Source organism: Ambystoma mexicanum, chromosome 11 (genome assembly GCF_040938575.1).
Source record: "Ambystoma mexicanum isolate Mex_15411 chromosome 11, UKY_AmexF1_1, whole genome shotgun sequence".
NCBI classification, from domain to species: Eukaryota; Metazoa; Chordata; class Amphibia; order Caudata; family Ambystomatidae; genus Ambystoma; species Ambystoma mexicanum.
The window spans coordinates 932,056,587-932,071,581 of NC_090934.1; positions in this window are offsets into that span (position 1 = coordinate 932,056,587).

The window sequence follows — 14,995 nt, forward strand, 5'->3', positions numbered from 1 at the left end:
TTGCAGCCAAGTCACTGGTGGTCTTAACAAAGCACCCACAAAAGTCACATAAGTCTACCTCTTCATCGAGGCAGGACTTTAGATTGAGGTCCTCTGTTGATTTTAGAGGATTAGAGGACTCCTTGAAAGAAGACAGAGGTAGCCTGACAGCTCCCTCACCATCCCCAGAAAAAAGGGCAATGCTTTGAAGAGCTTTTATCACCCTAACAGCACTAGACCCACTCATATCCTGTCAGAGGCAGGATTCTGGATTTTGTAGCAGGTTGCAACATCATCTCCAGGGATCCATGGGCACGTTCATTGGTCTCCATGGAATACAGGCTATCTCTACCCTCCTCTCCCCCATTGCCTCTCCCCACTTGATATGATATATGTTATTTATAACGCAGTTAATACTCAGAGGTTTCTAAACGCAGACCTGGGGATCGAACCTGCATTGCTCCGTGTTGTCTTGCTTCCAAGGCGAGCATGTTGCCCCCGAGCTATCCTCCCTGAGGCAGGTAGGCTCAGAAATTCTTCTTTGGGAAGTGAACAAACCCCTGGAAATGAGAGCTTTGTAGTATTTCCCCTCAACCCAATTGGGCCAAGGGTTCTATTCCAGGCTGTTGACTGTCCCCAAGAAAAACAGATGGCCCTAATGACAGTACTGGACCTGTCACCCCACATTTTTTTTACCCACAGAAAAATTCAAGGTGATGACACACGCTCACATTCAGTCTAATCTGCAGCAAAGAGATTGGTTGTGGGCAGTGGACCTGTATAGAACTTTCCTTCATGTATTAATCTGGCTGCCTCACAAGCGATTTCTGCACCTGTCATTGGGAGATGTGCACTTCCAGTACAGGGTGTTACCATTTGGCCTGAATACGGCCCCCAGAATCTTCATAAAGTTGGTGGTGTCAGTCGGGGCTCACATTACGTTGAAGGAGTATTCATATTTCTCAATACATGGGTTGTTGGCTGATTTGTGTTCTGTCTGCAGATCAGGAAATGGTAGCCTTGAGTGTTCTTCTGGATCTGCTGTTCAAACTTGGTTTGTCAGTAAATCAAGAGAAGTCTCACTTTCAGCCAACCCAGACCATTCAGTTTATTGGACTATGCTGGGACATCAAAGGATGTATTTTCCCTATGCAAAAACGGGTTAGGGATGTAAAAGAGATACGTGTTCGCTTCCTCAATCGAAAGAACATTTTGGATTGGTGGGTTCAGCACCATATTGGTTTCATGGGGGCTTTGTCATCACAGTTCCATGTGCTTACCATCGAATAAGTTGGATCCAACTGTGCTTTTCAGAAAAAAAACATCATGGGCTGCTACCAATCCTGGAAATTGTGCATGTTATCAGGCAACCCATTTGGAAACTGTTTGCAAAGTGTTTGTTGCCGTGGACTTGTATCTGACAGGGTGAGGTTTAACCTTGAATCACCTACCAATTCCGATTCTCTGGCCTCCTCAAGGGAAACAGGAAAATATCAATGTCCTAGAGCTCAGAGTTCCAACTTGCCTTGACTGCATTTCTACCATCTCTGGAGCAGAATACCATGCTTATTCAGATGGACAACAATAACTGCATGTTCAATATAAACAAGCAGGGTGGAACCAAATCCCCCGTTTTATGTAGATTGGCAGTTCAGATTCTGAATGTAGAATGGGATCTAGAGCACTCTATCTCTCTGAGAGCTATTCACCCGCCAGAACCACAGAATGTGGAGTCAGATTCATTAAGCAGACCATGAGTGTGAGGTTCACCCTTCCTATCTCTGGATGATATTCGGGATTATTAGAGTCTCTCAACTAGACCAGTTTGCACTGAGAGCAATGTGAAATGCAATTTATTTTCATCCAGAGGGGGATTTAGACATATTTCACTGGAGATGCATTTCAGATCACATTGTTAAAGTTGAGCGAATTTGCCTTTCACCCATTCTCCTCATTCCGAGAGTGATCATCAAATGATGCTTGATTTGACAATCATCTATGATACTCATAACCTCTCGTTGACCGAAGAACCTCATTCTCAGATTTAGTGGAACTTGTGCTGAAAGGAACGATTTTTTCCCAGTCTTTCCGGAAATGCTATTTTAGCCGGGTGCGTGGGTAGTGAGCTGTTTCCTGAAGAATTGATGGTAGGTAATTTGGGACTATAGCAGGACAATCGAAACAATCATTCAGGCCGCTAGGACACCTTCCACACACTCCAAACATAGGAATATGTTGATCGGATTCTTTCATTGGGCCAGCCACAAGAACATCAATCCTCTGATATGATCAGTAGATCCAGTGCACTTATTAATTTCACACTTGGCTAGTGGAGGGATTCCAGAAGAATCACGCAGAACATATGTGGCAGCAATATGTGCACACAAGAGCACTGGGGATATGGTTTTGTCTATGCCCAACCCGGTGATTTGATGAGATCCTGAAGGCCTGTTGAGAATGTACCCCCATCAAAGGCCCTCACCCTATGTGTGACCTGAACTTGCTACTGGTGATTATTTCACACAAATGTCTGTGCCCATGGCCGCAGCAGATATAAAATTAGTGACATGGAAAACAGCTTTCCTAGTGGCTGTGCATCAGTGAGATCCACAGGGAAAACGTGGTTCTGCATACTCATCATACATTTCTGCCAAAAGTTTTCTACTCTTTCCACATCAACCAGCAGATTTCTATGCCTGTATTTTTTCCAAACCCTCAGTCCCAAGCAGAACATGTCTTCCATTGCTTGATGACAAGAGGTCTCTAAAGTTTTATCTGGAGAGAACTAGTTCAGTCAGGAAGGCCAACGACCAAGCCCTATGGCGCCAAATGCAACCATTGCGCGCAGGGTTGTAGCATACATAGCAGAAGCCTATTCCCTGTAGAGTAATCCCATTCCGATAGGTCTTCATGCCAATTCTCTTAGTGCTAAGGCCACAGCTGTGGCATACCAGAAACAGGTTCAGTAGGATGCAATTGTCAAGGTGGCAGCATGGACATCACCTTTCTGCCTTTTGCAAACCCTACTGTTTGGACACAAGTTGCAGAGTCAATGCTAGGTTTGTGCAGACAGTTCTGTAGAAACTCTTTGGTTAGGGTTTAGACCCTCCTAGAGGATAGTCCCCTTTCCTCTATACGCACCTCTCTCAGGCCTCTTAAAAAGATGCCATCTTATGCAGTCCCATATACCTTGGAAAATAGGGACTGGTGGGCATTGCTGGTGGGCAGCGTGTGCATATAACGTGGCAACGTCCTACATGTATGCAACAAATGCCCCCAAATTTAAATTTGTAGGGGCATTTTGCTGTGCAAATGTACCAGCCCTGTCGCCATGCGATAGGAACCCCTTGAAGTATGAAGAAAGGGCACTATGAACTAGGAGTACAGTAGTCACTTTGGTGAGTAACTTTTCCTTTTTCTCAGACTTGTTAGACAATGGCCCTAATGCTTTCTGTGCCAAGGTTGAAGAGGCTCTCAACCACTTAAGCATCTCCCTTGGCTGCAGTTCATCTCAGGACTCAGGGCCATTTTAACAGATTTGGGGTCTCTGGCCTAGAAACATTTTGGGCCCGACAGGAACCAAAGAAATGAAGGGATGAAACATATATGATACACTATAATGATCCCAAAACAAAGCTTGAAATGAGGTTCTGCCAGCAGTCAACATAATCTTGGGTGCTCCCTCCAAGTCGCCTTAGCCTCTTCATCTATGCTGCAATCAGAATAATAGACAAGTAACATTTTGAAGGGCAACATTAGGAGTCCATGATGAGTGTACTAGTGTTCTAGCATAAGCTAAATGGTGGGGACTGCACTCAACCTCTTACACAGATTATTCCAACTTTTAAAACATATGTATGTATGTATGCACAAGCTCAGAAAAATTCTTATCGCGGTGCTAGTAGTCCAAGAGGGGTTGGTTCCTGAACCCTAAAGGAAAGACTAAAAAAGGATGTCTGGACTGCTCTACCCAGAACACTAGCAGCACTCACTTAGATCATGTGAACCTAGGGTTCTACAAATCTTAAATAATGGTATACAAAAGAATTCTGTTATACACAAAATATTTTAAAGCGCACAAGTAGAAATAAAGCATGTAGAGTCAACAAACTAACATGTTATTATTTTTTCAGTCCTCATTCCAAATGAATTGTAAAAAATCATGAAAGAAAAATACAATAATCACTTGCTCTTCTAAACAGAAAATAACATGTTCTAATAAGTTGTCCCATCGTCACATAGACCGGTAATACCCCAACGTGCTCTTAAACACACAAACTCCAGTTCTTTAGTAACATATAGATCAATCAGTGTATTGGTAGAATTTTTTACAAACATAAATGAAGGTTTCAAATCCTATTCGTTTTTGGACCTCGTGTCTCATCATCAGGGAAGTAGCCTCAAATACCAAGAACAATAATACAAAACATCTGGTTGTTTTCATGTATAAAGAACCTTCGTTCGTACCTTCAAAATAAAACATCCCCAAAGATAACTCCCAATTCAAATTTAACTACCTCACAAGCCTTGTTCCAATCATCAGTTTGACAACATGCCAATGCCAATCGTGGCCCACAATACTGGAGAACATAAACCAAAACACTTCAAAACGTCCAATACTCAGGAGACTGAGATAACCTCTGCAGGGAATGTCATGCCATGGGAAAGAAAAAAGGGGAACGACATATGTAAAACACTCCACAGAGACATTTCAACGCATAGATAACATTCATTGAGTCACAAGTTGTTGCCAATTTGATTTTGATGGCCGTTCCAGAATGCAGGTGATTGATGGTTGGACCTTGTATGACATTATGGCAATGCTGAGAAGCATGGCATGGTACAGTGCCTACTTTCAAGTACCTTCACTTCATTTTAGCCTCACATTCTGCATTCACCGAGTTCTATCTTAAAGCCATTTTGTTTTTCTAAGCAAATATTGGTGATGCTGGAAAGAGATTGGCTGCTATGCTGTCGTGTTGTAATATTGACCAGTGTTGCACTATTATCCCCTTGACTCTATGGCTTTGTCTTGAGTGTGTGTAAACATACTTCAAATTATTTTGTACCGATTTTGTACGATCCTGCAGTAAACTAGCTCTGCCTAAACTTGCCACCTCTAGAGTCAAGAAATCATACTCTCTTGCTTTGAAACATTGCACCATTAAGTTGGATTGTTTCTCATACTCAACCGGATCTGATATTATTTGTCATATTTGCACCAGCTGACTGTAAGGAAGCCCTTTTATGGTACTGCTAGCATCAACATGTTTAGATTGTAGTGTACTATTATTGTCTTTGGGCTTAGTATAAAACATGTGTTACCACACACCCATTGATGAGGTGAATTTGGTTGTCAAGAAAATGAATGTTGTTCTGATCAGTACAGAATGTGAATTGCATTCTGTCATGCACCGTGTTCAGATTCTCCAAGAACTTCAAAAGTTCAACCTGAGTTCGCTGCCAGATTCCAAATATATCATCTATATAGACCTTATACAAAATTAGATGATTTTGTGTGCTCTCAGTTGATAATATTAATCATTGTTCCAGCTAATACATAAAGAGATTTGCATAGCAAGGTACCATACTGGTCCCCATGGAAGTCCCTGTAATTTGTAGATAAAAGTATTCCATAAATCTGAAAAAGCTGTTTTTCAAAACGAGTTTCAGCAAAGTTAACACAGAAATCTTAACTGCTCCAATCTCATGCTGTTGTAACAAAAACCACTTCATGGCACTCAAACTGTCATCATGCGGGATGGAAGTACAGAGGCTGGTCACATCACATGTAAATAACAATACATTTGAGTCGTTCAAGGATAATGCATTCAATTGTCACAACGAATCACCTGTATCTTTGAGGAAATTTGGAGTGGCCATTATAAGAGGTTTGATAATTGTATCAATATAGATTGCCAATGGTCCAGTAGGCTTTCAGTTGCTGCCACGATTGGTCTACTTGTTGGTTTTTGAGTGATTTGTGCATTTTTGGCAGAATATAAAAAACTGGTGTCAATGGGCACCTACCTGTGAGAAACATCTTAGTTTTATCAGACATCCGGCCCTCTAGTTCTGCCTCATCCAACACTTGTTTGATCAGTGTCTGTACTGCTGGTGTCAGGTAAAAGTCTAATTTCATATAAGTGTTATCATTTGATAATTGGCTCTCACATTCCCTGATGTAATCCGTAGTGTTTATCACCACTAGAACACCCCCTTTGCCTGCCTCTTTAAAGACTAAGTCTGAATGTGTTGCAAAATGTTGTAGCACATTTTTTGGATTCAAAGTGAGGCTACCACCCAATTTAGGTTTAAAGTTGTTTCTCTTCAAATCATTAAGTACCGTTTGTTCAAGGACCTCCATTTCTTTATTCAAGATTGATGTACTTGTGTTCTAGCAAAAGTACAGGACACATTTTAACAAAAACAAACATGGCAAAAGCCAAAAGCATGCATGTATAGATGAAAGGTATAGATCAGTAATTGAATACGAAGGTGTACATTATTACAAGAACTGGGACTAGCAGCCTCACAGAATGGAAGAGTGCTCAGGCTTGGATACAGGAGGCAGACAGGAAGCAGCGAGAAATGTACACAATAGCATAACTTGTGGTATAGATTAACACTACCAAGAAGGTGCACATATCCAAACATAGACTGAGATTGTAAGAAGGCTGTTGTTTTTAAATGGCATTGGCATTAGTGAGCTAAGAGACAAATGGTTTGTGGTGTGCAGCATATCAATGCTCAGTATTGTTATACATGAAGCAAAGCTATCGCTAGTAACACCATAGGTGAGGATTTTTAGGAGCGTGCAGTTGGGTAACTAAATAATTCTTAGCGTCTGACGTTTGTGAAATATTTAGGGATTGGAAATATTAACAGGTTGAAGGCCTAAGATGTAATTGGTTGCTCAGGATCAAACACATTGGTTAAAATGTGTAGCTGGGATTTGAGCTCAATCTCCAATTTCTAGACTTGACCACATTGTTTCCCAGTTCTTGTTTTACAGAAAGGTACAATCATTTCTGAATGGTTGACCTCATAAACTTTAATAATGCTCTATTGTGTGGCCCTAACCTGCAAAGTGCCACACATCACTCAATAATTAACTATGGTAATAGTTGTTTTAAAAAAAAAACTCTACAGAAAGAGGTTGTGCAAAAGGGCAATACTTCTAGCTAGCTGTCTTTTCACCATCATCAAGTGCCAGAATACTGATTTAAGTGAGTCTCAAAAATGTCATCTGCTTTTACTACTGTATTTTAAAGGTTCAAATACACCACCTCTCTCTCTTTCTCTCACTCTCTCTCCTTCCCTCTCTCTTTCTCTTTCCTCCTCTCTCTCTTTCTCCTTGTCTCTATTGTGGATTGGTGTCTATGAGGCTCAGAGGAACATTTGAAATTGTACAAAAAAGAAAACTGTTTTGGCTGGTTGTACCAAGTCCAATAGGGTGGTCCCGTTAAAAAGATTTCCAGGCACTTATAGTGCTCGTATACTGGTTAGCTTAGGGAAAATAAGAGCTAAATGTATATCGGATACAGAGGGAAGCAGGAAATGAAGCAAAACACAAATAGGGAAAGACAAATGATTGTATGTTGAGAGCACTTATCCCTGCCAGGACCACTCTTGGGTGTCTCTGTATGTTATAAGTAAGTCCCTCCCTTCACATGACTGCAAAGGAGTGGAGTCAAAGAACAAATGGTACATGGGCACCTTAGTAACGGGGCAAGTGCTTTGAGTGACAGTGAAGTAAATTAATGACAGGAAATGGGCAAGCAACAGTCGAAGCAGGTGGAGGAACCCCCAAAGGGGCCGCCCACCCACTAAATGTTCCCCCAAATTTGTAGAACTGCATGCAAATCTTTGGACATCTGTCCTTTTGTTGACTCGATGCAACAAACCCACACAGTTCCCCATTGAGACCTATAACTGAGACAATGTGTGAGCCCTTGGGACGGCGTTGGAAGCAGAAAAAAGGGATGATATCACAGACGCAGTGTGGAGTCTGCAGCATAGCTACAAGAGGCGACGTCTACGAGTAATGACAGGAAGATTAATGGACTGTGGAAGGTAAATGACAGGTTGAGAGGACAAATAAAGTTGCTCAGAAGCTGGAGAGGCATGGATAAAGTTGTCCACAGGTGTCCCCAGATCAATTAGGGTAAAGGGGCAAAAAAGGTAAAAGACGACGAGGAACGGAACACCAAGACAGTGAGACATAACATTATGGAGGGATATTGGCTGATATAGTCTCCCCAAAAGGAGACTGTTTACAAAATCCCTAAACCTCAGACAATTAATCAAATGAGAGCATTCTTAGGTGAGGTCGGTTACTGCCGACAATAGATTTTAGGATATGCGAATATAGTAAAACCATTCCAAGTCTACACTCGCCTCAATACTAGAGAGTCCTTCCAGTGGACACTGGAGGCGGAGGAGGCTTTTGTTCAATTTAAATAGCGTCTGGCTGCTGCACCAGCCCTGGGCTTGCCAGACTTTAAAAAGGGATTCATTTTATATTCTCATGAAAGAAAGAAAGGTGAACAATGAAAAAGTACGCTGAATTTCTGAAGGGTTGGCCTAAGGTAGCACCACACAGGTTTGAATGGCTTGAAAAGGTAGAGGAAAATATCAGGAAAGTATAAGCATCTGATTGAAGGTGCTCGTCGAACTGCTACCCTATGTACTCCAGGAGATGTCTTATGTGCAGTGAACAGAGGATAGCACAGGGGCAGTGCACTGGTCTTGGAAGCATACCATGTAGACCAACAGAGGTTCTAATTCCCATCCATGCTTAGAAACCGAGCTCAGATATGGTTTTAAACTCATTATAAAAAAACAATTCAATTAGTAAATAAACTAAAGAAGAGTCTGAGCAACTTACATTATCACCACTGTCTCTCACTACATTCTGACAGGCGTTCTACAACATGGTGCTGCAGCTGACAAGAATCCGTGCTCATTTGTATTTATTTATTTATAGTATTATACAGTGATAGAAGCCAACTTTTAATACTAATCAATAAAAAAATATGAATCCTCAAGCATTCAATAAACAACAAACACTATATCACAATAGCCCATAGAACAATATGTGAACAGATTTCATCAAACGTTCAGATCAACAGTTCCTGTAATAGGCATACACATTCTCTAAAAACATCAGTAAATCAGTGCAATAAATCATCAGTTCCTACAGTGTAGACAAACATTCTCTGTAACCATCAGTACATCACTCCAGAATATCAAATATATTTGCAATTTTCCTCCACAATAAAGTAAAATAGATTACTATCGCCTCATGATTGCCACCCATAAACAAGATACACAGTTCATGCTTCAAGTAATGGCACGTTAATCCAGCTGCTAACATTGCACCCCGTAACTTCCCGATCGACTCACAAGCGAACAACAGATGGTAAACAGTCTCCGATTTCTATTCCCCACACAACCTGCAGTGCCTATTAGCTCTCGGGATATTAGACACAGACCCATAGTCTCCAGGGTCTTCACAGTGTTGAATTTCAACTTTGGGTAGTCCCATACCACACCATTGCCCAAAAAGTGGGATATATAGCTTGGCCTTGCTACCCATTCCTGTGCATATTCTACAAACATACTGGCATTACGTTTGGTTGACAGGTTCACGGTTACCTGCTCCTTACTAGTATTGGCCAAAATAGATTTCATAGGTTTTTTTTTTAAATGTGTTATTTGTGGCTTCAATAACACGCGTTGGCTCCAATGCCAAACATTTTTCAACTGTGATAGAGAGTTTCACCAAATAACTAGAAGGCAACATATTTGTACGTGTGGTAAGTACCTCCCGTGTTATCCCTTTCAAGATGTTAGCTGGGGCGTTAATTGTCTTCCAATAGGTAGAGAGATAACAAATGTGAACCTTGATATCGATGGGTACCACTTCAAGCTCAAGGTACACCATCTCAGCAGAGGTCCATGGAGGTAGTCTCAACAGTCTCTTAAGTAGCGTACGTTCTAATGCTTTTATTTGAGAGAGTTTAGACGATGCCCAGATTTCAGCACCATAGATCTTTAATTGATATAGAGTCAATAGTGACTTGAGTGAGAATTCCACGCCCCTGTTAGCAAAGGACCTAATTCCACTGCCAATCACAGCAGTTCTTATTTTAAGCTGGTCCAGATGTCTTTCTCCACTTAACTTACAAACCAATACGATGCCTAAGTGTTTGTATTCCCTAACAATTTCAATTGCTCCCACACACCCATCTCCCATTGGATGGTTTTTGCCTTCCTATGAGCAGGGCTAAAAACCATAATTTTATTTTTTACAATATTCACAATGAGAGAGTTCCTATGAGAATACATTTTCAAAAGAGACAAGGATGACTGCCGGCCCTCCAGCGTCAAGTCCATCCAGACAAGGTCATCTGCATACCCCATCCACTGAATGGAACTTAGGGGGAATCGAGATGGAATTCGCAATAGCTCCCCCCAAGTCAGATAAATACAAATTAAACAGTAATGGGTCTAGAATACAGCCTTGTTTGAGGCCGTTGGAGGTGGAGAGCCATCTGGACATCCCTCCAAGCAGGTCCAACTGAACCTTGACTCTAGTGCCCTTGTGTAAATAGATGATGATTTTCAGGAGACCGGAGGGGATGTGCCGACGTTGTAGTTTAGCCCGGAGCCTACTCCAGTGAACAGTATCGAGTGTGCTACTAAAGTCGATAAAGGTGGTATGTACAGGTGATTTCCGTATCATCCACGCCTGTTGAGCAATAGATACCAATGCTAGAATATTGTCCAAAGTGCTGGAGCCGAGCCGAAAACCAGTTTGATTTAAAGTAATGATGTTAAGAGCCTCTGCCCATGCCTCTAACTCACTGAGCAGTACTCTGGCAAAGATCTTTGCAGAGACATCCAGCATGGCCAAAAGGCGATAATTACGAGGGTCATCATGTTCACCCTTCTGATATACTTGGGCCATAATGCTGTCCCAACAGGACAAATGTATAGATTGTGTAATACTAATGAAGCGAAACAGCCAATACAGAGCGTTTGCCCATATTTTACGTTCCATTTAATGAGCAAATTACAAATTCCATCGGGCCGGGGTCCCTTGAACCTTTAGAGGCAGTAATGATACGATAGATGCCATAAGGACTTTTGGAAAAAGACCAATCAATAACTATTACAAAAGCCGTTGCTCCCTTTTTCCCAAAAGCCAATTCAACATGGGCTATCCAGGAAGCCTCGGAAACCATGTTAACTATATTCTCATTGCCATCACTACCTTTGACTATCCTCCAAAACAGGGCCGCATCGTTTGTGAGGGGTGATTGAACCAGAGCCCACCAGTGGGAGCACTCCAAGGCGAACCTATGAAGTCTGAGCCACTGTTGATATTTATTTTTACTCGTTTTCCCCCGTTGAGCATGTTGCAGCGGGTTAAGCACCGACCCAGCCATGCTTCGAAGTTCATCACGCAGTGCTCTCTTTTTTATCCCTGACCTCTTTATGAAAGATATGTCTATGGGAATTCCTTAGACCCAACCCCACCCTTTTACCCGGTGTGTGCCTACACATAGAGGAAGTCTCAATAAGCCCCATACAATCCTCACAATAAATCATAATCTTCTTAGCCTTCACACTGGAGAGTTCTTCATCTTTAGTAAAAGGCACACCAGAAAAAAAGTTACCTGGGAAGCCTTTTCAATATTTCCGTCACTCCATGACAGCCGATTTGATGTATTATTAACGTTCATATGGCCCATGGTGACGGTACCAGGATAAACCGTTGATAAACACAAACACGCCACCAGAGGATAGTGATCACTCTCGTCGCATTGATAAATGCATAGATCAGCAATTAATGGTATCAGGTAATAGTGTCCTCATTCATAATGTCCCCATACATAATGTCGCCGGGAAAAGCCATTGGCGACATTAATATGGTGACATTATGTATGGGGATGGGTTGCGGGGATGTCCCCTGCTCCCCTTGTAAACAAAAAAAAATAATGGGGTTGCGGGGCTGTCCTCCGCATGTTCAATGTAATAATGTCTCCACAAAAAACAGTGACTTTTTTGTCAGGAGAACTTTTTGGGGGACATTATTACATGGAACCCAATTAATGGGTGGAATTAGCAACGAAAGTGTAATCCAAGATATCACTATCCTTGGGCCCAGTGCGGGTAAATTGTGGTGGATCATCAGAGATGTATGCCCGTTGGCCATCTGAAAACCAGCCGAGTACAACATGGTGGCACAGCTAATTCCACGTTTGCAACTTCCCAATGCATCACCACCATTTACAGCTGGTATTAGATATGTCATGTCCTGTGCACCAAATTCCCTCAACCTTAGGTATTTCGACTTTAAAATCCCCACAAAGCATCACGTTGGTGTCCCCACAGAGTTACTCAAAATAGTCTCTACTGTTTGGTAAACCGCTGTGTGACTACTTTTATTAGGTGGATCACAGGTGTTAATAACAAATATTTCCTTGCATATACAAACACTGGGCTCCCCAGGGAAAACTACCCTACCAGCTAGAACATTTTCACTGGGTGACAATACCTCAAACAGCTCCAGCACATTTCTCACTCCCAGGGCAAGACCCCCCCTTTGGCCGACTCCTAGGCCCCTAAGAGCCAAGGGAGTTTAGAATAGACCATCCATCGATCACCAGGGGGCGCGTTAACCAGGTCTCCTGGAGAGCTATAACGCTAAATCTATCCACATGTTCCAAGAGTCCTTCATGTTCGTATAGGTGGGAGTGTCCCCACGTATTCCAATTCAAGAACAGAGAAGGGGAGTAAGCTTTACTTTAGGGGCAGCTGGAACCATGTTGCTCCACCATTTGGGAAAGCTACGCCCAGTGAGACTCATCTCCAGCTAATACATTTCTAGTATTGGGGCCCTCAACAATAACACATTCACCAGGCTGAGGAGGACTCTCACGGAGTACACTAACGGACCAAGGGGGACCAATTTAGGTCTTCCAACATCACCTGCATCCCTCAGGGGCCTATTATGTATTTTCCCTTTTGAGACATCCACCTCAATTACCTCAAACTAATAGCCCAATTTCAGTAAAAGCCTGCTATGGGCCATGATGTGGGATAAAGTGTCTTCAGCAATGAAATGTACTAACGAAGTAGTCTTAGTAGCCCTTTCGCACATATCAACAATACTGATGTCATTGCTTCTAATACACCGAAGAGAGATAGTAATGTGTAAACGATCCAACAAACATGGGCGATTTAAGTAGGAGTTATTTCCCCCAACACAAATGCTCTCTATTTCCAGAACCCTTTTTGTTATCAGCGGTATGTTCCGCCTCAACCTAGGTGGTCTAATAACAGCATCAACAGTCCGAGCAGTCTATATCATAACACTGGTAATTTTACATCTTCATCCTTCCACATGCACACCCTCCTGCGGAGTGAGCAAAGACTCAAGATTGTACGTTGATTCCTCTTCAACGTCCTCAATGTTTGCCATCTGTTTAGATCCCTTCCGAATGGGGGGGGGGGGTGAGCCTTGATACCTGTGAGAGTAGACTTCCGGTTTTTGTCTAATAACTTGACGTTCTCTTGGCAAATATTAGTGCTAAAAAAATATTTGTGGTCGATTGACACTCCTCAAATCAGTCTGGGTCAGATTTTCGACCTCCAATAAGTCGATGACCGCACAATTTGATAAGAGGGGGCCCTTGTTGCAACCCTTTGGCATTCCCCTTACTGGCCCATTGTGCAATGTTTTAATAACTTAATTCTGAGACACACCTCTCGAGGACCTCTGTCTTTCTTCTGTTTTGTAGCGAGCTCTTTGTACATAAACGCATGTTTCACTACCGTCTTCTTTTTGCGTCTGTACCAGGAGGTTGTATCAAGTTCGGCCCCTTGTACCTTATCACACACATGTGGCTGTTCACAGCCACGTTGTTGAATGGTCAGATTTGTTAGTATGGCAATCTTCTCATTCACTTTATCCAATGTAACAGTATGTGCTTGCATAGAATTGTGAAGCCTATTCAAGGAGCACGCCATTTTAGGGAGGGAGGATCACCAGTTTTCCAGTTTAGCAGCTAAGGTGTACCTCTTCTCAGTTAATTGCACCAGCAGTGATTCCAAGATGGAAAACATTGCTGCTGACAATGTACTGTCGTCGCCCTCAAAAGAAGTAGCGCTCAGCAACTCATGAGGGGTGGGAGTAAGTTGTGATCTTATAGCCGCTACATTCTCCATCAGTGAGTGCAGGTGCGAGAACCCGATTTCCGGCAGAGCTGTTTGCCTCACTTCTTCACCTATACCAATGCAGATAATTTTTACTGGGGTTCAAACCTCCCTTCATATTTCCGGTGAGCCTCAGTTGAGGCATCCCATCAACCGTTGTTCCCACCAACTCCACACCTTCACCGAGAATGTCTGAGTTAGGACTTATAGGGGGAGACCCAGGTGTTTTTCCAGATTGTGGAAGATGGATGGTATCCAACGTGATATCCGAGCAATGGTTTATGATCAGTGCTCTAACAACAGACTCAATGGTTTTGGCCCCTAAACAAGGGACCAAAGCAGAGAGTTTGTTTGTCAGTTCAGTACAAAGATCAATTGCAACTGACATTTCCTCTGCCACTGAGCTATTTACCACATAGAAATCAGTTATTTTCTTGTCCAGTTTGACACACCCTGCTTCCTGACCAAGTCTGACAGTGCGTTGCGGATAAGCTTTAGTTAGACTTCTCCGATTTTCAAAATGTTTTATAGAGATGGGCTCCCCTGTAGCGTTTAGGTCGTCAAGCTTAGAAATGGTAATTAAAACTGGACCGTCCAGCTGACCTCCCTTTCGTTCGACGCCTGATACACGTGCCTCATTTGCACTACTCAAAGTCCAGCAGGAAACACAGATGATAAAAGCAAGAATTGGGACAGTTATTTGGATGCATTAAAGATGCTGTTGAATTCTGTTCATATTGTGTAGAGGAGGTCCCAGACATGGCCTGCACCCCTTCCCCTCATTTCG